This window comes from Vicugna pacos, chromosome 3, assembly GCF_048564905.1.
Source record: "Vicugna pacos chromosome 3, VicPac4, whole genome shotgun sequence".
NCBI lineage: Eukaryota > Metazoa > Chordata > Mammalia > Artiodactyla > Camelidae > Vicugna > Vicugna pacos.
Genome location: NC_132989.1, coordinates 78,902,877 through 78,928,808, shown reverse-complemented (window position 1 = coordinate 78,928,808; position 25,932 = coordinate 78,902,877). Strand labels below are relative to the sequence as shown.

The window sequence follows — 25,932 nt, the reverse complement described above, 5'->3', positions numbered from 1 at the left end:
AGGGCATAGTATCCTTACTATGTAATTGCACATAGGGATAAGCAGGAAGCTCCTTCATGACTAAGAGTCATACCAAAATAAGTGGAGAGGTAGAAATTTTAATACTTGAATTATACAAATAAAGTTGGTCTATCCTTCCTGCCCACATACGACTTTGTGTCTCCCTAAAGGTATAAACAACAGGATCTGAAAGCTCTTTAATTCTATTACCTGATCTCCCTACAGTAATGGTCCAAGAGGCACTACAATAAACATTAATCAGGTTCAGAGAAAGTTATTTTTACCTTAAATATATAAATAACACAGGTGACTGAAAAGATAGACTCATTTTCTGGACCCCAGATGTATCAGTCATTATTGCTGCACAATAAGCTGTCTATGACCTAGTGGTTTAAAAAACACTTTATTATGCAAACAGATTCTGTGGGTCAGGAATTCAGAAAGAGCATGGTAGGGATAGCTTGTCTCTGCTCCGTGATATCTGGATCCTCTGTTGGGAATACTAAAAAGATGGGAATTCACTGACTCAACAGTTGGGGGCTGAAATAACCTGAAGCCTCATTTATTCACATGCCTGGCACCTGGGTTGGACAATTCGAAGACTAGGAATGCTGACAGGAATAGCTCCACGTGGTTTCTGACTGGAGAACTATCATGTGGCCTCATCATGTGGCATGGCTTCCTCACAACATGGTGGCCTCAAGGTGATCAAACTTCTTACATGGCAGGTATCCCAGCAAACAAGGTGGAAGCTCCATCACCTTTTATCACCAAATCTCAGAAGTCATATTAGTCACTTTTTCCACCCTCTGTTTGTCACAAGCCTATACAGATTCAAGACCAGGGTTGATAGACTTCACCTCTTGATCAAAAAATCATCAAGGTTATATTGTAGATAAGCATGTGAGGTGGGAAATACTATTGTGAACATCTTTGAAAAATGAGATCTGTAAAGCTGGGGCTAAGCTTATTTAAATCATGTACTCAGAAAACTGCCAGGCTGAGTCCTCAACCCAGGATGAGTTCAGGTGCTGGCTGAAGTACTTAATTATAGTGATGCCCCAGTGAGGGCAGAGTAGAAGTACAAAGCCTTCAGGCAACAATCCTCAATGAGGGGGTCTTCAAGAATAGACCGAAATATCCAGTTTTTCTCGTGTAGTGCCATAAGGGATGTACTTCCCATTCTCACCTCCAGAAGTCAGAGGAGGCCACCTCCCCTTTATTATTATATGGTCATTAACCAGCCCCATCCTTCTTTCCCCACTGGAAGTCTGGAAAAAGATTTAGAGGAGAGAGAATAAAATTAATTTTGTGGCTTACAAATAGGATCTATTTCCTTCCCTCCTGTGGGATTGGGGGATGAAGTGCTTTCTTCCTTCAGAAGCAGCAAGCTTTAAAAGCAAGCTTTAAAGAATTGGTGCGTCTTTAAGAAGGGAGATGGACACCTCTTCCCTTGGCTGTATGCTTACAGGGTTGCAGAATGTATAGGCCTTTTTTTTTAATGGTATTGTAAGAGGATAGTGTGCTGAAAGCCTTCTTGGGAGAGCCTTTTGGACTCCTAAGAACATGTCACACTGGGGGGGGGGGGAAAGAGGTTGCTTAATATATGTTTCCTGAATTTTGGATGTAGATGTGAACTCAGAAACTAATGCTAGACTATTGAGGATACAGGTCTTTGAAGCAGACTATGCCAAAAGAGTCTGAAGAGACCACGGTAGGGGAAGCCTGAGAAGAATATGGTGGATTGTCCAGTACATCTCTGTTCTCTGTAGTCCTGAGAGGGTGTGTACGGGTAAGATCTCCTACAACTGTATTCTATTTATCATTAGTACTCTACAAACTAGGAAGAATTAGAAGATAGACTTCATAATTGCGAGAGGTCAGGATTTGGGTTAATAATAATGTACTAATGTCATTTTCTTTGTTTTGGCAACGGTATCATGGTAATAAAAGATGTTAACAATGGGGGAAACTGAGTGGTGGGGATACGGGAAATAGCCGTACTATCTTGGCAACTTTTCTGTAACTCTAAAAGTATTCCAAAATGAAAAGTGTGTTTTGAAAAATTGTAAGAGGAAGTAATTTTAAACTAATGCTGTAAATCTGGTAAAACCACCACATCATCATAGGTAAAATCAGTATATATTCAGATACTCATTCATGCATTGAGCAAATATTCTTTGAGTTCCTGCTAAACGCTAGGTAATATTTTAATTTAGAACATTGGTGGACAAACATAAATCCTTGGTCTCATAGAATTTAAATTCTAGTGGGGGCACCAGAAAATAAAAATAAACAAGAAAAAAATATAGTGTGATGGAAAGCAAAGCAGGTGAGGGGTATTGACAATGTTGGGGGATTGCAGTTGTTATAATAAAGGTCAGAGCAGGTTTCACTGAGTTAACATACAATACAGATCTGGAGGAGACCAAGGGGTAAACCTTGCAGAGATTCGGGAAAAGAGAATTTCAGGCAAAAGGGGCAGCAGGTACAAGTACCCTCAGACAAGACTGGATCTGGAGTGTTCACGAAGGAGCAGGAGGCTGGTTTAGCCGGAGAAGAGTGAGAAAAGGAGAAATCCACAGTAAAAGATGAGGTTAGGAAGATAATGGGGACAGGGAATTCACTTAGAATCTTGTAGATCTTTGTAAGGACTGTGGCTTTTAACACTGAGTGAGATGTTCTTGATATAATATATGATTCATAGAAGGAAAATGGATAAATTGACTTCATCAAAATTAAGAGCTTCTGCTCTTTGAAAGATATGTTAAAAGAATGACAAAATAAGTCACAGACAGAAGGAATATATTTGCAAATCATATGTCTGAAGAAGGATTTGTATTCAGAATATATAAAGAAGTCTAAAATCTTCATAAGACAAACTACCCAATTAAAAATGGGTAAGATTTGAATAGATACTACAAAAAGAAGGTAAGCAAATGGCATATAAGCACAGAAGATACTCTATCATTATCATCAGGGAAATGCAATAGAACACTCTCTGTATATTAGAATGTCTAAATTTATTTTTTTAAAGATGACCATATAAAGTGTTGATGAAGATGTGGAGCAACTGAAGCTGTCACATACCACAGTGGGAATGTAAAGTTGGACAATCAAATCAGTTTGGCAATTATTTAAAAAGTTAAACATACACCTATATTATGATACAGTCATTCCACTTTGAGAAGTGAAAGCATGTGTCTACGCAAAAACTTTGTGCATGAATGTTCATAGCAGTTTGTAATGCCCCAAACTGGAAACAATCCAAACACCCATCAGTAGGGGAATGGATAAAAATTTATGTTTATTCATACAAGAGAATATTAATCAATAATGAAAAAGAACGAAATATTGATGCATACAGAAACATGGATGAATTTTACAATAATTATGCTGAATAAAAGAAGTACAAAAAGACTACATATTGTATGTTATATATTAAATTGTCCCCCCAAAAAGATGTGCTTAAGTCCTAACCTGTGAAAGTGACCGGGATTTGGAAGCAGGCTCTTAGCAGATGTAACTAGGTAAGATGATCCTCCTTTGACATACACGAAAGAGCTGTAAGGGCTTTGAGAGTGTTATATCGCCAATAGCATTGCCAGCTTCAACCAAAGCAGCTAGAGATGCTACAAAATGAAGAAAGAGATGTCAGACTTTTGGAGATTTACAGTCAGGAAGTGGGCCAGTAAAGCTACTTGGCTAAAAACATGTTATCCTTCAAGAAAAGGGGAAAAGGCCTCTGAGGGTGGCTCAGAGGCCTCTGGACCTAGAGGCCAGGGCCAGTGGTGGGCACAGAGGCCTGAGCATCAAATACACAAAGGAATATTGTCTTGCTTTGAAATCTAATAAAATTTACCTTGCTGAGTTTGAGCTGTTCTTGGGAACTACAACTCCTTTCTTCCTTTCAATTTCTCTCTTTTGGAAGGGGAGTGTCTATTTTCTATCTGTCCCACCATTTGTATTTTGGAAGCAAATAACTAGTTTTCTAGTTTCACAGGTCCACAGATAGGGACGAATTTTATCCCAGGATGGGTCATAACCAAAGTCTCATCATACCTGATTTAGATAATTTAGAAGATGAGTTTTGGGACTTTTTGTGTTGATGACACTTAAATTAGATTTTTAGATTCAGAGTTGAAGCTAGAATGCATGAAGTCTTTTGGGGTGATTGGAAAGGGGTGAGTGTATTTTGTATTTGATAAGGACATGCATTTTGAGAGACTAGAAGGCAGACTATTGTGGGTTGAATAGTGGTCCCAAAAAGATATGTTGAAGCCCTAACCTGTGGTACTTGTGAATGTAACCTTATTTGAAAATAGTCTTTGCTGGATTATCCAACGACTGATTTCCTCATATGGAGAGGGATTTGGGGGCACACAGAGACGTAGAGGAGACACAGGGGAGGAGAGGCAGATACTGGAGTTATGCTGCCACAAGCCATAGAATGTGAAGGGTTGCCAGCAATCATTAGAAGCTAGAAGGGCATTTTCTTTAGACCTTTCAGAGATAGCATGGTCTTATCAACACATCCATTTCAGGCTTCTAGTCCTAGAACTGTTAGAGAATAAATTTCTGTTGGTTTAAATCATTTGGCCTGTGGTAATTTGTCATGGAAATCCCAATAAACTAATACAATGTAGGATTGCATTTATATGGAGTTCTGGAAAGTATAAACAAATCTTTACTGACAGAAATTAGATCAATGACTCGCTGGAAATATGAGGCAGGGTATGTTGGGGACAGGAGGGAGGAGGGAAAGTTTACAAAGGAGCATGAGGACACTTTTGGAAGTGATGGGTATGTTCATTATCTTGATCGTGGTGACGGTTTCATGGGTATATAAATATGTTGAAACTTAGCATAATGTACACTTTAAATATGTGCAGTTTACTGTATGTCAGTTATACCTCAATAAAGCTGTTAAAGTCATTTCTGGGAAGTAGAATTGGGTTTGGAATGGGATTAAGTGACGGCTGCTGAAACAATAACAGCATAGAATCTATTCTCCTTTTATTAATGTTGCAGTTTCTTTTTTTCTGAGAAAAAGAATAGAGAAAACATTGAATTTCATTAAATTCTTGGACATTAGCTCTTAAGTGGATTTAAATGATTTAGCATTAATCTCCTTGGGCACTTCTGCCATTGTCCACTTACAGCACCTGTATCCTTACATTTTGCTTTGGTTGTGTTCTGTTCTCCCTTTATCAAGCTCAGTAAATGGAAGTCTATTCAGAATTGCATTCCTATTATTTGTTTCATTGTCTGTGAGAAACATTTTCCAACGTGCTGTTGCATTCTTAGGTATAATTCAGTTAGCAGAGACTTTGTTCTAACCAGTGCCTCCTTAAGTGACAGCCGTTTTATTCTGCTGGAGCAGATGGAGCGCTCCAGCTTTCTATTAAGACTAAGAAAGAGGTGGGAATAAACATCTGCTTATCTCCTGACCGGGTCTGATAGTGCTGGCTCACAAATTTGCATTAATAGTCTTTGCAAAATATCTTGTGTGATTTAAAGATTCACTGTTGGTGAAAAGGAGGCAGCAAGAGGGCATCAAAGCTTTGTAGTATTTCACATTGTTGAACAGTTTCTTCTTCAAACTTTTAATGACACAAATGCTCCTCTAGTTCCTTGAATTCCCTGGCTGTTCATTTTTAGTTCCTTTCTGTGCTCCTCTTTTTTTTTTTTATTTTTCTTTTAAACACACCTCTGTACTTTCTTTTTAGATGACCTCATCTAAATGAGTGGCTTCAAGCACTACACTTACTGTTACCACTCACAGCTCTGCTGAGCTTTACACTTGTACACACAATACCTCAAGGGTGTTTCTGCGTCCCTCGTAGTGAGACTTACCTACCTCCCGGTATCCAGTCCACAAAGCTAAACATTACTATTTCTGCTTCTCCTCCCTTCACAGCCAATTCTTCACAAGTCTTTAACTTCGTTTTACTTCAATATCTCTTATATTGCTCCCTTCCTTTCTACATTTACCAATTCCTCTGTTATTTCAAGTACACACCAGAAATCACTAGACTGTAATCTAGTGATCTACCTATAATCTAATTTCCCTCTTGCATATTCCATAGACGTATCTTTTCAAAATGGACAGAGAATCTGCTTGAAATCCTTTAATGTTCTTTTCAATCTACCCACAGAAGTTCAGAGTTCTTGGTTTAATCTGTAAGATAAAGCCCCTGTCCACACATCTAGCCATATTTTGTGTTTGCTATATATTTTTTAAAATACTGCATTAAAATTTTATTGGGTTAAGATCATTCTCAACTTTTACTAGCTTGATGTTTGGTGGGGGGCTTATGTGCTGAACTGTTTATCATAAAGGAGTAATGAATTTTATTGAATGTTTTTCTTTCATTATTGGTAAGATTCTGTTGTTTTCTCCTTTAATCCATTAATATAATCAATTAAATTAATTGGATTAAGAAACTTCAACTAATTTTTCATTCCTGTGTGAAAAAATTTGCCTATGATTTATTAAATTTGTCACATTCTGCATTCATCCTGGGATCCCTGAGCCTTCTAAATTATTATTTTAAAAACCTGCATATGGTAAAAATCACTCTTCGTGCTTTAAAATTCTATAGCTTTTGACAAGGGCATAGTGTGATATATCGATAATGATAATATAATAGAGAGTAGATTTGCCACACTAGAAAATAAATCTCCCACGCTTTACTCATGCTACCGTCCTCTGCCCCCGAGCCTCTGGCAAACACTGATCTTTTCACTACTGCTGTACTTTTGCCTTTTCCAAAATGTCATATAGTTGGAATTGTAAAGTGTGTAGCCTTTTCAGACTGGCTTCTTTCACTTCATCTGTGCTGGGTGTAGATTAATAGCTTGTTCATAGATTGTTTTGATCTCTAAATAGCATTCCATAGTATCAATATACCACCGTTTGTTTACGTATTCACCTGTTGAGTACATCTAGGTTGCTGACGGGTTTTGGTGATCATGAGTAAAGCTGATATAAAAATTTGCTAGCTTGTTTTTGTGTAGAAATGAGTTTTCAAGTCAATTAGATAAATATCGGAAAGCGTGAGTGCTGGATCATATTTCGAGTCTACGATAAATTTCGTAAGAGCAGCCGAACTGTCTGCTAAAGTGGCTATACCATTTTGCATTCTCTCCAGCAATGAGTGGGAGTTCCTGTTGCTCCATCTCCTTGCCAGCATTTGAGGTTGGCACTGTTTTGGGTTTTAGCCGTTCTAACAGGTATCTAGTGATATTTCACCATTTTAATTTACATTTCCTTGATGAAGAATGATGTGGAGTGTCTCTTCATATGCTTACTTGTCATTTGTAAATCTTCTTTGGCTAGGTGTGCTTATTCGGATCTTTTGTCCATTTTGGGAGATTCTTTCTTACTGTTGAGTTTTAAGAGTTCTTTGCATATCTGCATCCAAATCTTTTATCAGATGTGTAATTTGCAAACGTTTTCTCTAGTCTGAGGCTTATCTTCTGATACTCCTAGTAGTGTCTTTCATAGAGCAAAAACTTTGAATTTTAATGTAGTCTATTTAATTTTTTTCCTTCATGGATAATGCTTGTGAGATGTTGTATCTGAAAACTCATCAACAAACCCAAGGCCATTCAGATTTTCCCCTGTTTTTGTCTACGTGTTTTATAGTTTGTATTTTTCATTTAAGTCTATGATCCATTTGGAGTTAAGTTTTGTGTAAGGTGTGAGGTCTGTGTTGAGCCTCACTTTTTTTTTTTTGTATATAAATATCCAATTGGAAGCACCATTTGCTGAAAAACACACCCTCTCTCCATTTAATTGCCTATTGCACCTTTGTCAAAAATCAGCAATTATTTTTGTGTGACTCCTTCTGGGCTTTCTGTTCTGTTTCATTGATATGCTCGTTTATGCTTTCACTGACATATGCTATGTTGATTAATTTAACTTAAAGCTAAATCTTGAAATTGGGTTATGTGAGTCCTCCTCTTTTTTTTTTTTTTTGGATAGAATTGTGTTGGCTACTCTAGTACTTTTGCCTTTCTATGTATATTTTAGAATCTATTTATTACAATCTACAAAAAGAGCTTGCTGGGATTTGATTGTAATTATATTGGGTATGTAGATCAAATTGATATTTTAACAACATGAAGTCTTCCAATGCATGAAAATAGACTATCTAGCTCTCCATTTATTTAAAGCTTTGATTCTTTTATTTTTGTTTTGTAATTTCCCCCTTAGAGATTCTGTACATATTTTGTTAGATTTATATCAAAGTACTTTAGTTTTTTAAAGACAAAATTGTCTTAATATTTTTATAACATTTAATAACAAAAGTCATTCAAGTTTTTAACAATTATTATTGTTTTTGTTTTAATGATTAGACTTATTTAAAAACTAGCCATAAATCAGATATAAGTAAGGCTTTTATTCTCAAATCTTTTTAATGTCTATCTTCTTTCTTGGGATGACAATAGTATTGCTATAATGGTATTAAATTTTCTTCTTCTTACTAAAATTCAATGTTTTCAGGATTAATGGCTGTAATAAACCTTGCTTTTTATAACTGTAAAGTTATGATAGAAACATGATATTTTAAATTTAATTTTTAACTTCATATAGACTATTTTATGGTAACACAAAATATTTGTTACCAAATGTTTTTATGCTAAAAGTTCTAAAAGTAATCAGACCTCAAGTGAACTTTGTACTCCATGACTTTTTATTTTAACAATATTTATACAATAAATATTAATTTATTTACTAAAGTGTGTATGGGGGTTCCCCAATGACTATGGTCCCCAGATACATCTCACTTTCAAACCAGTTCACATTCAATCTCTAGCAATTTGTTGAAATTATTATTATTTTAATGTTTATACTAGCTTATGACATTCAGCAGTGTCTGCTCCAAGTCAGCATCTCTCAGGAGCTGTATCTCTCTGGATGCACCTGACTCTCCATATTTCATCCTGGTGATATGCACTGCAGCCTCAGTTCTCTAATAATTTAAAGAAAAATCCTTGATTTTCAGTTTGTTCACTATTATATAGGGATAGAAGTAATGTCTTCTAAACACTTTACATGTCAGAGCTGAAGCCAGAAGTCTGCTTTATACTTTTTATTGGCTTTGCATCAACATTTTCCTGGTGAATTTCCATTATCTGTAAAAATGCTGCTAATTTCCCCTCTTTTTTCTGATAACATCTGATTGAATATATTTTTGTCATTACTCCAAGGTGACTGAGTTGGATTTTATCAGATTATTGGCAGAACGTTTCTGTGGGAGGTGGTGGAGGGAGCAGCTGGGTGGTTTTCCAAACCTCTCAGCTCAGAAGCTCTTGTACTGCTGTAGCTGCAACCTGTTTCCACAGACTGTGGCACTTCTGTGTAGAGGGGCTGCCTCTGAATCTCAGAATTCAGTCTGGCTTGGGAGGACTGATAGTGCACCTCCTGGGGCTACCAAGTTCCACAGGCTGGCTCAGAGACAACTATCCTCAGGGGACCGTTGCCTGCCAGAATGACGACTCACTTTTAAAGGTGTGTCTTCTGAGAGCCACTCATTGTGGCTCCCCTGGGCACTTTCTTTAACTTCTTTCTCCACGTACTGAAAAGTTAGAACTTTGTTACATCTCAGCCCTTCTCACATCAGTTTTGTCACAGAAGCCTTTTCTTTCAGAAAATAAAATTTGCTTAATATTCTAGGAACTTCTCAGATATCCTGTCCTTGTTGTTGCACCATTAGAATTTCTTTGGCATTGCTTAGGTTATGGCATCATTTACATGTATTTCAGAGATGGTTGATTTTTCTGAGTCTAGTTTCTCTGAAAATGAGAGGGGGTTACAGAGATTATGAATGTATTCTATTATTACTTTTTGTTTCCTGTAGTAGAAACAGGAAGATTCAAAATTAAGCTACTGCCATAGTCCTATTTATGGTTATTTAAACCCCCAGAGAGCAGACATTACTTTAAAATTTAATTAAATTAAGAATTTGTTTACATTAACCCACATATTTACCAATTTTCCAATTTCTGTACTTATCCTTCTTGCATTTTAGTCTTTTCTTTTAGACTCCTCTTATTTATTTCTGCTGTATTTTCTTTAAAAGTTTCTTTGCTTAGTTTCTATTGAGAGTAAACTTTCAGAAACTGTGAAAGGTCATTTTATTAATATAATAAAGAATAGCTACAAAAAACTAGTAAATGTTATACTTAATGGTGAAATATTGAGCACATTCTCCCTGAGTTCAGGGACATAACAAGGAAGCTCACCTCCTTGTGTTACTCGTTCTGTTCAACATTGTTCTTAGAAGCCTTAGCCAGTGAAATAGGGCAAGAAAAATAAAAATAAGTAGATAGAAGATACAAGCATTGAAAAGAACAAAGTAAAACTGTCCTTTTTCATAGATTATACAATGCTGTACATAGGAAATCCAACATAACCTATATACAATTAGAACTGGCAAGTAAATTTTGCAAAGCAGCTGGATAAATGTCAATATATAAGAATTAATTTTATTGCTACCTGCTAGCATCAAATTATAGAAAATGAAATCTGTAACATTATGCAAAAATAAATAAGAATGATTCTAACACAGATTGTACAAGGCCTTTATACTGAAGATTATAAAATTTTATAAGAGATATAAGAGATTATATAATAATATAAGAGAAATTAATAAGATCTAAATAGAGAAGTATTCTATGTTAATGGATTGAATTATTAAATATTACTGACATTTTAATTTTACACAAGTTGACCAGTTGAGATCAATGTAATGTTGATATGATTTCCAGCTTTCATTTTGGTGGAAATTGACAACCTGGTACTATAATTTATATGAAAATGCAAAGCACCTCTAAGAGCCAAGAATATCTTGAAAATGAACTATGTAGGAGGACTTAGACTATGAGATTGCAAGACTTACTATAATAGCATACTATTTGGCAGTGTGATATTGGTGCAAAGACAGACAAATACACAAACGGAAAAATAGTCTAGAAATAGTTATACCTAAGTAACTAACTGATTTGCAATGAAGGCATTACTGAAATTCAGTGGGGGACATGATGGTAATTTCAATAAATTGTACTAGATCAACTATATATAATAAACTTTAACTGTTCATGCTACACATAAGATTTTATTCAAAGTAGCAATGATTCAAAGATCCAGTTGTGACTGATGGAACCATGAAGTTTTCAGAATAAAGAATATAAGAAAATGTTATTCATCTTGGTATAGACAAATGTTTAACAGGACACACAAAACAGAATAGAAAAGGTTGTTGTATTTGACTCTGTTGAAATTAAGAATTTTTGTACATCAAATTATCATTTCCATTAGGAGAGTGAAAAGGCAACCTAAGCAATGGGAGAAGATGTGAAAACTTGTGACGAGGACATTAACTTGATCAGCCATTAGGGAAATGATGATCTAAACCAGAATGAGATACCACTATAAAACTGAGTTTGCTTCAATTAAACAGGCAGGAAATACTAAGTACTGACTCTTTTATGGAACAATTGGAATTCTCCTATACTGTTGATGGGAGCATAAATCAGTACAATCACTTTGTAAGACTGACAGCATTTACCAAACTGAAATATGTATTCCTGTGATCCTGAAATTACACTTTTAAGTATATACCCGACAGAAAAATGTACATATATTCATGTACTTGTTTCATGTACTTACTCACATACCTGAATTTTCATAGCAGCACTTTTTGTAAAAAGCCAAAAAGTGGGAACTGCTGAATGTCCTTCAACCATAGAATGGATAACTAAGTTGTTGTATGGAATGGATAAATTGTGGAATTCTATACAGCAGTAAGATTGAACCATCTACAACAACGAAAGAAGCTAGAGAGCAAAGATATACTGTGTCATTCATTTATATAGGTGCAAAACTAATCTGTGCTAGTTTAAATCAGGCAGTGGTTACCCTGGGGTGGAAGGGGTTAGGGTGGTAACAGGAAGCGAGAATAAGACTGGCTTCCGGGATGTGTGTAGTATTCTGCGTGTTCCAGTTGCTGTTTACGTGACTTGGTTTAGTTGTTAACAGTTCACTGAGTTTATGCTTATGATTTGTATACTTTACTTTATTTATTATTCTCCCATAAAAATTTTAAAATGCAGAAACAAAACTCTTTGTGGCAGTCTACCCAATATCTATGTGATTTAAAGCAAGAGGGCTTTTCAGCCTACCACTTCTGCTATGTTACCAAAAGCTGTAGCACCCCCTGGGGCCCTCTCTTCCTGTTTGCTTATTCTGGCTCTTTGGGATAAAGACCAGAATGAACTGGTGGTTTCTAAACTTGGCTGTGTATCAGGAAGAAACTTGAGAAGTTAACAGATACAGATTTACATTCTTCCAGGTAAATTTCATACATAGGTTTGGGGACCTAAGGTTAAACTACTCCAGAGAGTCCCAGAGGGATTCATCAGGCAGAATATTAATTTATAATTCCATGTGCACAAGCCAGTTTGACCAAATTCTGAGCCTGATCGTTTCATGCCTTTTGTGCTGATTGGACTCAATGGGGTCTGTATTAAAAAGATAAAACTTTGATAACACCATCTGATGAGAACTCAGACCCTTCTTTTTCTTTTAGGAAAAAAGTTTCAAATTGCAGTCAAATTACAGATGTTCTTACATGTTCTTACATCTGTAATTGGAGGATAAGAGTTTTCTCATGTGGTTGTTATAAGGGGTAAATGGAGAACACAGGAAAGCCCTTACTTACCATAGCAGTATCTGAAACATAATAAATCTGTTGAATGAGTTTCAAGGGTCTCTGTAAGAGTCAAAATGGCATTTCTCAATTTGGAATTCTGCTTGTTTAGTATAGTGCTGTATTTTTTGGAATACCAAGATAATACAACTGCCCACTAGCCTCTGGCACATTTTTGAGCTGTTTTTTTCCAGCCATGGTAATGAATTTACACTCATCAGCCATGATCTCTTCAAGTTCCTAGTTTGGATTGTCACCATCCTTTTGTAAAATGCCTGGCCAGTGTTGAGGAGGAATCTAGAGTCTGTGATCATGAACAAAATGAGCCCATTCAAGTGCAAAATTAAATCTCCTCTCTAGTCTTTCTTGGCCTCACGATTTAACCAATGAACCAACCAGCCAGAGGGAATTTGACAACAAACTTGTAATTGGTATGAAATACTCCACTAATTCAGAAGACCAATTTGGTCACGTCTCCGTATTTTTTTCAATTAATCACTCAGTACCCAACTTATCAGGAAACCTAGATGCTCCCTCATGGGGTTTCCCCTTACCCTTCATTTGCCTGAGAACTTCAGAATTTCATGCAGCCCCAAAGCAGTTCACATTTTCTCACCAATAAGAATGAACCTCAGGGTCTTACCAGTCTACTGCCCTCAAATAGATTGCCATGTGGTGTGACTTTTGAATTTAATCCTGCTCTGTCCTGGAACTAGCGTGGAATCATTGATGTTATAAAGCCTGGATGACCCAGATTCCTGCAGAGACTATGGCGGATCTTTGAGAATAGATAATCCCTTAGTGCTAAGCTTGGTTAAGAGTGTCCCAGAGCTTCCCACATCATGTGATCTTTATTGTACACATATTTCTGCTGTCTTATAAGTTACTTCCATGGTTCCTGACAGTCTCAGAAGTGCTGAGACAGGATCAGTTATGTATTATTGTTACTTCACAGATCCAAAACCATTGCCCTCTATCTGCATTGGAATCAACTACTTAACTCCAGAATGTCGGCTTTTATTTCTTTTCCCCAGACTCTGGTGCTACTCACTCAGCTTTCTAAAGAAGACTAACTTCCATGACTTTAGGGATTTATCTCTATAATTCCTATATTCAGACTCCAAGAGCTGTGGTACCCAAGGGAAGAAACATCCCACTGTCACTATATTTTATATTCTAAGGCTTGCCTTCTATATGCCCTTCTTGCTCCCAAACCTCTCTCTTGTTGAAATGATTGACAGTGGAAATAGTCTCTACCTTCTAGGCGAACAATATTATCCACTTAGAAGACCATGTCTTTGTTTCCTGCATGATAGACGCAGAATACAGTTCTCCATTATCAGTACATTTGTATCTGGGATTTTAGCTTAAATTATACTATCTCTGTGAGAACTGTAACATTACAGTTCAGTTGAGCATTGCATAGTCAGACCAATGTATCATATCAAAGGTATTACCTTTGGTATTATATTGGTATTAATTTTTTAGAAATGTAAATTCTTGTACTCCACTCCAGATACACTGAGTTAAACTTAGGGGTGAATTCCAGCAATTTATTTCAATCAGTCCTCTAGCAGATTGTGATTAAAGCTAGAGTCTGTGAACTATTGGTCTAGACAGAAACATACTTTATAATTGTTTCTCAAGTAGGAGGTGAAGGGCTGACTTCCACGTTCTTGGTGATGTTTTCTGGGTGTCAGCAGTTCTTCAGACATGAATAGACACATATGTCTTCTCCAGAATAAACAATGTATATAGACAATACTGTGGTATCGTCAGATTTTTCTTGGAGCTTTTTAAAAAAAAATCTGTGCCTGTTAGTAGCTCTGAGTTGGGGGTTCATTGCCCTATCTGGGATATTCAGGGAGGCACTAAGCAAACCCAGGGAACTCCCTGCCATGTTGTTCCTTAGGCCCCTAGGCAGTCTGCCTTCTTCTTTCCAGCTTTCAGCATCATCATTTGCTTGCTTGTTGTGTTTTGTCCATGGTGTTTTCATTGTAAGAGGATAGAATTAGGTGGAATGGAGCTGGCATAAGTTGGCAGAACTGGAAGTCCTGGGAAGCTCTTTATAGCCACATCAGCATAAACTTGTGCTGGTGTCTTATGTATTTCCCAATCTTTGGTGTATTTAAGGAAATATGTGGGATTAGAAATGGACATTTTGATCCATGTTGGGATCGTTTGAATTCAGATAAAATATATAGTAGTATGGAGCAATGGGAACAGTAATTTTTTAAACACTTTGCTACTTCTGTCCCATGATCTACTGTGAAAGAATGCTTTGCACCCAAGAAAAGGTATCATGAGAATGGAAGAAAGAGCACCCCAGAAAGAAATAGTGACAGTAGCAGCATTTGATTTCATCTAGGTGACAGACTCATGGGAAGGCTACACACCTTATGCATTTAATTTAGAAGTAGGATTTTAATATTTGGAAAATGCTGGGAAGTACATTCTGCATTGCAATGTGCTTTTGTCACTTTCATCATTTTCAGGAATGAGAAAGAATGAGCACTTTCACACTTGCAGGTCTTGGTCTCTGCCTTAGTTGTATGGTTGTCATAAATTAATTCGACAAGTGTTAGAATGTCTCATTTTGCCTGAGGGGCTAGGAAAGGCTTCCAGAAGGAGGTGATGCTTTTAGCTGATTCTTGAATTAGAGGTAGGAGTTTGTCAGGTTGTGCGAGCCTGGTGAGAAGGCTCAAAGGAGCAAGATGTTTCAGGATATTAGTAGAGATGAGGCATAGTTTTGTGTAATTTAATTTTAAATGAAGGACAAATAGTCTTTGATATAGTAACCACATAACACCAATAATAATAACTATAATATTATGAATGTTTGACTTAAAATCTGAAGCTTTAAAAAATAAACAGTGTCCCCTTTTTTTGATAACCCATTTTTGGTAAACCATTGAAGAGATCAACCTCTAAGCTTTGGGTTCTGCCACTAACAGTTCACAAACTGAGTGTGTTAATGGCATTCAAATGTCACTTTTTGCCTCTTGAGAAATCCTACAGGCTCCACTGGAAAGAGCTCAGGGTTCACAAGCAAGCCAGCCAAATGAAATACGTTCTAAGTCAAATACTTTGGGAGAGTCCAAGTAGATGGGTAGCTGTAAGCTAAAGATTGTAATTCCTCCAGTTCCACTTAGATCCTTATATTTGACTCTTTGAGCTGTTATTGATCTGAAACATTGTGCTAAGTCAGGCTTTATAACCCAAAGGGAAATTCTTTGAAAATGGAAGACCCTAGAGGCAAGGAATTTGACCTTAAACCTCTGGTGGGGTTGGATTTTTCAGAATGCCATTTTTCATAACATTTTTCAAGGACTTTTAATGCCATTTTATCTAGCATTTAATTGTAATTTTCTGCAAAGACTTTAAGGTTACTGATTTTTTTTTTTTAGTATGAGTTTAACACAATAGTTATGTTGCATTCTGGCATCCTGACCTTTAAAAACATGTGATTTCATTATGTTTCAGCTGTGTAAGTGCTGTGCTCTTTTATAGCTTTTGCCCAGAGGAGAACTCATAATGAAGACAAAAGCCAGATAGAGCTCATACCCTCTGAAGTTCTGACATTCTCATTTTAGGTAGACTCTATCTGTTAACAGAGGGGAGGCTTTCTAGTTCCTGGCACCTGATCACATTATGCATGCTGTCAAACAGAATAGAGGCAAAAAGAAGCCACTTAGCATACAGGAAAAGATAAATCAGATCTGGCTCAATTTGTGTGCTTTTCCTATGGCTTCCTGAAATGTGTCTTGACAGATGCAGTCCACACTGATCTCCTCCATCTTTGACCCACCTGAGACCTGTGTTATCTGCATGATGTAATTTGGCACTTAATCATATACTGTCTTGTAACATAAATGCTTATAATCTTGTGTCCCTAATTAGGCCATAAGCCTTCAGGGGGAAAGGACTGTCTCTTCTACTTCTTGGTATCCTTTTTGACCCTTAAGATAATTTGTGGCATATAATACATATTCTGTAAATTTTTATTTGCTAAAGCTTACCTGAGTTGGCTTATCATCTTTAAGAATGTACAGGAGCAGGAAAACCATGGAAATATCATTAACTATGGGATGCTGATAATTTGTCATCTACTGAACCAGTTGGATTTCCCATCCAACCCTGATCACTCCTTCCTCCCTCCTTTCGGCTTAGCTGCGCACTCTGCTTTGTTTCTTTCTTCACTGTACCACGTAACCCAGGGATGTACGCTGAGGTAGAGGGAATGTCTTATTTTCCTTCAGACAAGCTCAAGAATGGTAAAAGTATATCATATAACATTACCAGTTGTTCGGGTTATATGAGGCCAATAAAACATTGCTGGTAATAATGAAAATTATGGCCAAAGGGTCAAAAGTATACAGTATATCTATAAGTCCTAGGGCAGAAAAAAACAAAACAAAACAAGGGCTTAAATTGGAAGTGAGGGTGAAGAGAATTGGTCTGTGGTTGGACAGGGAAAATGGGGAAGATATTGGGGAGGAGGTCTGGAGGGAGCATTTAGACTTGACAATGGGAAAATCCAGGTTAAATCTGGCATAAGTCTATCTACTTTCAGAGCTCAGGGGAAAAGTATCTCAAGTGGCTAGGGCTGCTTTAGCTCTTTGAATGTGCCCTCTAAGGAAGCAGACCCAGAGAATACTAAAAGCTGGTGGGCATGACTAGATTTAGATCTCTACTTGTTAGACAGTGGTTTAGTGGCTGAGGCTGACTGTTACAACAGATAGATCCCACTGTGTACAGTGTGTCAAACCAGAAGAGGTTTATTTCTTGGTAAGAGCACTGCGTGTTTGCCCAGATTGGCATGGCGGCCTTCATCCATGTAGCTACCCAAGGAAGCTTTGCCATCTTTGATGTGTAGCTTCTGAGGTCTCTGCAGGAGTGGGAGGGGCATCTCTATTTCAGCTAGCCATAAAGGGGGAAAAAGGCAGTGAGGGACATATGTGGATGTTTTTAGGGTACAGATCTTGAAATGGCACATATTTCCATCGATATTTATTCCAATGTCTAGAACTCAGTGATATGGTCACACCTAACTGGTAGAAATTTAAAGAGTTAGAGAATTCATGACAGGTGATGGGGGAGGGGTACTTGCTTAGGGAAGGAAAAGATGAGAACCCTGGAAGCTTCCCGGTTTTTCTTTGCTTAGTGCACCTGTAACACTGCGTGTGTTGGTATGTGTGTGTAATTATGTCAGGAACAGTTATCTGTAGATGCATCTTACGAGCATCTCTGGGCCTGAGCCACATGAACTATGCCAAGGTGCCTTTGCATGATTTATAAAGACTGTTGATTGTTGTTGGAGTTAAAGTCAATTTTCTTCACTATTAATAATAAAAAAAAAATCTTTGTGTCCAGAGTTTCATTAACTAAGGTATCCTTGTATGTGGTGGCATCTTATTAGCACAGCATATACTTGGTGTCTTTGATAATCTTTTTATTTGTTAAAATTAGAAAATGCTGATTGAAATTTATCCAAGGTGAAATTTTTGTTATTTCAATGAAGTGTTATATAGAACATGAATAATTTAGTGCTGAACTAATCAAATTTTGCATTACATGGTCTATAAAATATAAAAGGCTTCCAGTGCCTTTCTGAAACTTTAATGGATTTGTACATTTCAATAATTTTTTCCTTTCTTGTGTGCTAGCACAATTACCAAAAATTACTCCACTGGGTCAGCTGTAGGCAATAGCATTAACATAATCTGCTAATGAATTAGTCTATAATGTTCTGACGTGTTCTTTCTTTGTTTAAATGCTTTTTTAACCTTACAAGGGAATCACAAAAATGACTATGACCTAGGTCAATTACAGATGTTCATGTAACTTCATTTGGCAACAATTTATAAAATATCAAAAATTTTATAGAAACTGTGTTAACAATGGAGACATGAAATTATAAGCCACATTGTAGGTGCTAAAAAAATTTGTTGAAAAATGAATGAAGATACAAAGATTCTATCACCTCTCTTTGACCTAATTTATCACTTATTACCTGATTAATCAAATACTTAATTCAATCACCTGAATATCAAGGCTTTGTCCCTGATTAATACAGGCATAATCATCAAATTTGCTGAGCAGTAAACTATTATAGACTGTGTATAGACTGGGTTAATTGTTTGCAGTCAATTTTGAACCAAGATACAGAGGCTGAAAGCAAATGTATTATTTTTGAATTGTATATTTGTTTATTAGTTTTTTTCCTTAGTTACAGCCTCACCCTTACATGTTCTATGTTACACAAGTTTATGCTACACCAGGCAGACTAAATGAGAGTGTTGTAAAATGTAGGTGCCTGAAGTGGAAACCTCCAAGACTCACATAACGGATCTCAGAAGAATGTAGAAGAGAGTTTCCTGCTCAGTCCATTTTCTCCTGTGATTGTAGAGCCCTGCCTTCAGTCATTTACTATACTATCAACTCTTGATGATTATTATTTTTTTTTACAGGTCATTTCAGATAACCTGAAGCCTTTGCTTGTACAAAAACACTTTATTGTGTGTTAGCATGAAGTTGTTCTTGAATCAATACAAAAAATAAATTAGTTGAGCATTTACTTTGTCCAAGCCAATTCAATTAAATAATTTAATTTGACTCAGTCAAGTAAGCAGGTATTGATTGCGCTTAATGGAAAGCACTGGTTTGGGGGATATTTATATAGAATTGAATTAAGAAATACACCTATAATTTAGTAAGCTTTTGGCCCTGTAAAATATTATGATTGTGAAAACTCACCAGTCTGATTGATGTGTATTGTTTCTGGAGGGAAGCTCCTTGATTGGCATCTGAAACTGCTAATTTTGATGCTTCTCATGGCCTGGAAATGACCTGTCAAAACATAATGGCTGTGTTTTATATTTCCTATTCTATTCATCCATATTTAGGAACACTATCATATTTAGTTAGAGATGTAAGTTTTGTCAGATACACATGTGCACGTACTCCCTTTAGACCCTGTTTAGCATGTACCTTGAACTCCCCCTTCTGAACTGGCTTTGATAGTTGAGAAGTGAAGTTGGAATAGTTGGGATTCAGAAGGACAATGGAAACAGAGAGATGATCTTGGGATCCCGAGTTCCAGGCGAAAAGAGTCAGGGTGTCTGCAAACAATTCTAAGTGTATGTGGGAGGGATGACATTAAAGGGGAGTCTCTTGGGGATAACTTCCTTTTTCCCAGCCTTCCAGCCTTTGCAGAGCCATCTTTCCCAGTGCTGTTGGGCTCCCTGCTGACTGTGGAGAAGCCCCACGGTTATGTATGCTCTGGCAAGGGCTTCCGCACTTTAGAACTTACTGCTTCTATCAGGTATTTCAGAAAATGTCTACCTCTGCTCAACCTAGCAGGATACACTGGACACTTGTTACTTGTAGGCTCACTTCCTCTTAATTCCAAAATCAGTTTTGAGGACAAAATATTATAGAGTACCATGAGCTTTATTGCCCATCAGACTGTGGTCTTGAATGTCCACAAAATGCCTAGTGAAGGTGTAGGGAGGGAACCCTATGACGAGGTTGGACTTACAGACTCAATTTCCACTCATGTGATGGACACACTGCCAGAGCCATGGCAACTGGTTTCCACTCTAGGTCCTAATGAAACTTGAACCTGTCCTTAAAACTCTGGTATGTAGGGATAGAGCCCCAACTCCTTTCCTTTCTCAGTAAGCCTCTCCCTGAACTGGACAATTTCTGGTCCCCACCTGACTTGACCAATTCTGTTATTGAGATGTCTGTGTCCCCATACAATGCCCAAAACACGATTTTACCTCTTGTGTCAATATTTAGCTCAGTCTTTATCTATAGTATCCGGGGCTTTAGAATTTGCACTAGGGTACTCTGTCCAGTGATTTCATCCTTAGCCTCAATCTTACACTACTCTCTGCTTTTCCCGATCTTTCTGAGAGGATATCCCAGCATGCCATGTGCACACGGCTGCTGCTTTTATGACTATTTACAAGGTCTGCCTTTCTTTCAGCACACAGTCTTACCCAGTTCTAGAGGGTAGATGTAAGGCAAAGGCCTTTAGGGTAAAGCAGTTTTTTCATATGCTGACAATGTAGGAGAATCAAAGGTAAGTCATCTATTTTCAGAGTCCTATTGGCTTTTTAAAATATAATTTAGAGGTTTAAGTTATGTAGTTTTGACCATATTAGCAAATTTAAGTCTACTTCTTGAGTAGAGCTTTGTCTTCCTTGTTGACTTTTTGACTCAAGTAGCTTATTTCCTTGTAGGGATAGAATGACTTTCCTTTGGGCAAGAAGTCAAATCAGATTATTCACTTCTTTTTTAATTAGTAGACTTTATATTTTAGAGCATTTTTAGATTTACAGAAAAATTGATCAAAAAGTGCAAAGAGTTACTACATACTCCTTCCCTCCCCAGTTCCTTCTATTATTAACACCCTGCACTAGTATGGTACATTTAAGGAAAATCTGTTCTCTTTTTCTATGAGTTGTTTGTTTGTTTTTGAAGTATAATTGACCTACAATACTGTTGGCTTCTGGCACATAACATAGTAATAAAATATTTCTATACACTTCATAATAATCACCATGATAAATCGAATTACCATATGCCACCATACAAAGATATTACATTATTATTGACTACCTTCCCCACACTGAACATTTCATACTCTTGACTCATTTATTTTATAACTGGAAGTTTGTACCTCTTAATCTCCCTTAGCTATTTATATCTCTTCTCTCCTCACCCTCTCTCCCCTGGCAACTGCCTGTTTGTTCTCTGTATCTAAGACTCTGTTTCAATACTGTTATATTTGTTCATTTGTTTTGTTTTTTAGATTCTACATATAAGTGAAATCATACAATATTTGTCTGTCTCTGTCTTACTTATTTCACTCAGCATAATACCCTCTAGGTCCATTCACATTACCAGAAATGGCAATAATTCTTTTTTGATGGCTGAGTAATACCATATCTTTATCAAAGAATATCTGCTGATGGACACTGAAGTTCCATTCCCATATCTTGGCTATTGTGAATAATGCTTCAGTGAACATAGTGGTGCATATATCTTTTCAAATCAGTGTTTCAGTTTTCTTCAAATGCCCAAGTGGATTTGCTGGATTGAATAGAAGTTCTATTTTTAATTTTTTGAGGTACCTCCATGCTGTTTTCCATAGTGGCTACACTAATTTACATTTGCATCTTCACCAACACCTGTTATTTGTTGTATTTTTGATATTAGCCATTCTGACAGGTGTGAGGTGATATCTCACTGTGGTTTTGATCTGCATTTCCCTGGTGATTAGTGATGTTGAGCAACTTTTCTTGTGCCTATTGTCCATCTGTATGCCTTCTTTGGAAAAATGTCTATTCAAATCCTCTGACCATTATTAATTGTTTTGTTTCTCTGTTTGATGTTAAGTTGTATGAGTACTTTGGATATTTTGAATATTAACCCTTTATTTGATACATTGTTTGCAAATATCTTCTGTATTCAGTAGGTGGTCTTTTCATTTTGTTGATAATTTCTTTAGCGGTGCAAAGGCTTTTTAGCTTCATGTAGTTCCATTTGTTGTTTTTGTTTCCCTTGCGTGAGGAGACATATCCAAACAAATATTACTAAGAACTATGTCAGAGGGCATACTGCCTATGTTTTCTTCTAGAACTTCCATGGTTTAATTTAAATCTTTAATTTATTTTGAATTTATTTTTGTGCATGGCATGAGAGAGTAATCCAGTTTGATTCTTTAATTTATTTTGAATTTATTTTTGTGCATGGCATGAGAGAGTAATCCAGTTTGATTCTTTGCATGTAGCTGTCCAGTTTTCTTAATGCCATTTATTTAAGAGACTGTCTTTCCCCTATTGTATATTCTTGCCTCCTTTGTCATAGATTAATTTCCCATGTAAGTGTGAGTTTATTTCTGGGTTTTCTATTCTGTTCCATTGATCTGTGTGTCTCTTTTTTGTGCCATTATCATATTTTTCTGTTTAATGTAGCAATGTAGTACAGTTTGAAACCAGGGAGTGTGATACATACAAGTTTGTTTTTCTTCCTTAAGATTACTCTAAATCTTCAGAGCCTATTGTGTTTCTATGCAAACTTTAAGATTGTTTGTTCTAGTTCTGTGAAAAATGCCATTGGTATTTTAATAGGGATTGCATAGAATCTGTAGATGGCCTTGGATAGTATGGTCATTTTAACAACCTTAGTTCATTATTTTCTTTTTTATTTGTTTTTTGGGGAGGGAGTAACTAGGTTTACTTTTTTATTAATTTCTTTTTATTTAACAGAAGTATGGGGGTCAAACCCATGACCTCGTGTGCCAAGCATGTGCTCTACCACTGAGCTATACCCTCCCCCATTAGTTTATTCTTTGTGTATAGAAACACAACAGATTTCTGTATATTTACTTTGTCTCCTGCAACTTTACAAAATTCTCTGATGAGTTCTAGTAGTTCTAGTAGTTTTTTGATAGTGTCTTTAGAATTTTCTATGTATAGTATCATGTCATCTGCAAACAATGACAGGTTTATTTCTTCGTTTCCAGTTTGTATGCCTTTTATTTATTTTTCTTCTCTGATTTCTGCATCTAGGATTCCCAATACTGTGTTGAATAAAAGTGGTGAGAATGGGCATCCTTGTCTTGTTCCTGATCTTAGAGGAAATACTTCCAACTTTCCACCATTGAGTATGATGTTACCTGTGAGCTTGTCTTTATTATGTTTAGATATGTTCCCTCTATACTCATTTTGTTGAGAGTTTTTGTTATGAATGGATGTTAAATGTTGTCAAAAGCTTCTTCTGCATCTATTGAGATGATCATATAGTTTTTATTCTTCAATTTGTTCATGTGGTATATCACATTGATTGATTGATTTGTGGATATGGAAAAATCCTTGATCCCTGGGATAAATCCCACTTGATCATGGTGTATGATCCTTTTAATGCATTGTTGGATTCAATTTGCTAATATTCTGTTGAGACTGCATCTATGTTTGTCAGTGATATTGGCCTGTAATTTTCTTTTTTGTGATAATTTTATCTTGTTTTGGTATGAGGTTGATGGTGACTTCATAGAATGAGTTCAGAAGTGTTCCTCCCTCTATAATTTTTTGAAATAGTTTGAGAAGGATTAGTAATGACTATTTTTTGTTTACTTTTTATGGTTTCATAAACTTTGTTTTATTTAGTGGAAAATGTGTAATGGTGTACAGCTTGTATATTGGGGACTTTTGTAAACTCAAGAAACTGATTCCAGAAAGTCAACCCTAAATGCAACATGTTTTATAGTAATAAAAACATCAGAGATTTTAAAAAATCATTTTTGAACCATTTCCCTTCCATTCATTTCCCAACCACATTTGATTCAACTTTTGATTATTTTATTCTCCAAGTGAAGTGTTGATTACAGTTGTAGATAATGTGACCTTAATTTTTTTCCCATTTTTTAAATTGAAGTATAGTTGATTTACAATGTTGTATTAGTTTCTGGTGTACAGCATAGTGATTCAGTTATACATACCTATATATGTATATTCTTTTTCATATTCTTTTCATTGTAGGTTACTACAAGCCATTGAATATAGTTCCCTGTACTATACAGTAGGACCTTGTTTATCTATTCTGTACATAGTAGTTTGTAACAGCCAATCCCAAACTCTGAATTTATGCCTCTTTCTTCCCTACCCCACCCATGGTAACCATAAGTTTGTTTTCTGTGTCTGTGAATCTCTTTCTATTTTGTAAATAAGTTTGTTTGTGTCTTTTTTTTTTAAGGTTCCACATATAAGTGAAATCATATGATATTTGTCTTTCTCTGACTGACTGACTTAATACGATCATCTCTAGGTTCATCCATGTTGTTGCCAATGACATTATTTCATTCCTTTTTATGGCTGAGTAGTATTCCATCATGTATATGTATACCACATTTTCTTTATCTGTTCATCTGTTGATGGACATTTAGGTTGCTTCCATGTCTTGCCTATTCTAAAAAGTGTTGCTGTGAACATTGGGGTGCATGTATCTTTTCAAATTGTTAACTCTTCTTTAGATGTTTGGTAGAATTCACCTGTGAGGCTGTCTAGTTTGAACTTTATTAGTTTCTGGTAAATTTTATTACATCTTATTTGTCTGTTCATATTTTCTGTTTCTTGTTTATTTGGATTTGGGGGATTGTGTATTTCTAGGATGTAACCATTTCTTCTATGTTGTTCATTTTATTAGTGTATAATTTTTCATAGTAATATCTTACCATCTTTTGTATATCTGTGCTATTGGCTGTAATTTTTCCTTTTTCATTTCTTATTTTGTTCATTTGAGCCCTCTCCATGGATAAGTCTGGCTAAAGTTTTATTAATTTCATTTAGCTCTTCAGGGAATCAGCTGTAAATTTCATTGATCATTTCTTTTGGTTTTTTGGTCTCTGTTTCATTTATTTCTGATCTGATCTTTATTATTTCTTTCTTTCTACTAACTTTGGATTCTTGTCTGTTCTTTGTCTACTCCCTTTAGGCATAAAGTTACTTTGTTTATTTGATATTTTTCTTGTTTCCTGAAGTAGGCCTATATCACTAAATTTCCCTCCCGAAACTACTTTTGCTATATTTCATAAAATTTGGATCATTGTGTTTTCCTTTTCATTTTTCTTCAGGTATTTTTTTTTTTATGTCTTATTTAATTTCTTCAGTGACCCATTGTCTTTTTAGCAGCATATAATTTAGCCTCCACTTGTTTATGTTTTTGCAATTGTTTTTCTTGTAGTAGATTTCTATTCTCAGCATTGTGATAAGAAAAGATTCTTGATAATGATTTCAGTCTTCTTGAATTTACTGATACATGTTTTGTGGCCTAGCATGTGATCTATGTCAGAGAATGTTCCATGTGCACTAGAAAAAGTGTATATTCTGCTACTTTCGGATGGAATCCTCTCTTTATATATCTATTAAGTGCATCTGATTTAATATATCATTTAAGGCCAGCATTTCCTTATTGATATTGTGTCTGAATGATCTGTCCATTTATGTAAGTGAAGTGTTTCATTCTTCTACCATTATTACTGTCACTTTCTCCCTTTATGTCTGTTAATATTTGCTTTATGTGTTTAGGTGCTTCTAGGTTGGGTACATATATATTTACAATTGTTATATCTTCTTGGATTGATCCTTTGATCAGTATATAATGTTCTTCTTTGTCTCTTGTTACAGTCTTCATTTTAAAGTAT

At 36.1% G+C, this 25,932-nt stretch overlaps 1 long non-coding RNA gene across 1 annotated transcript in view; it reads left to right on the top strand.

Moving 5' to 3' along the window:
* The first annotated feature begins 466 nt into the window (after positions 1–466).
* Positions 467–25,932, top strand: part of LOC107033680 (uncharacterized) — a 58,792-nt gene continuing 33,326 nt past the window's right edge. The window contains exon 1 of the long non-coding RNA XR_012071433.1: positions 467–704. This is a non-coding gene — a long non-coding RNA (uncharacterized lncRNA). The remainder of the gene's footprint in view (positions 705–25,932) is intronic.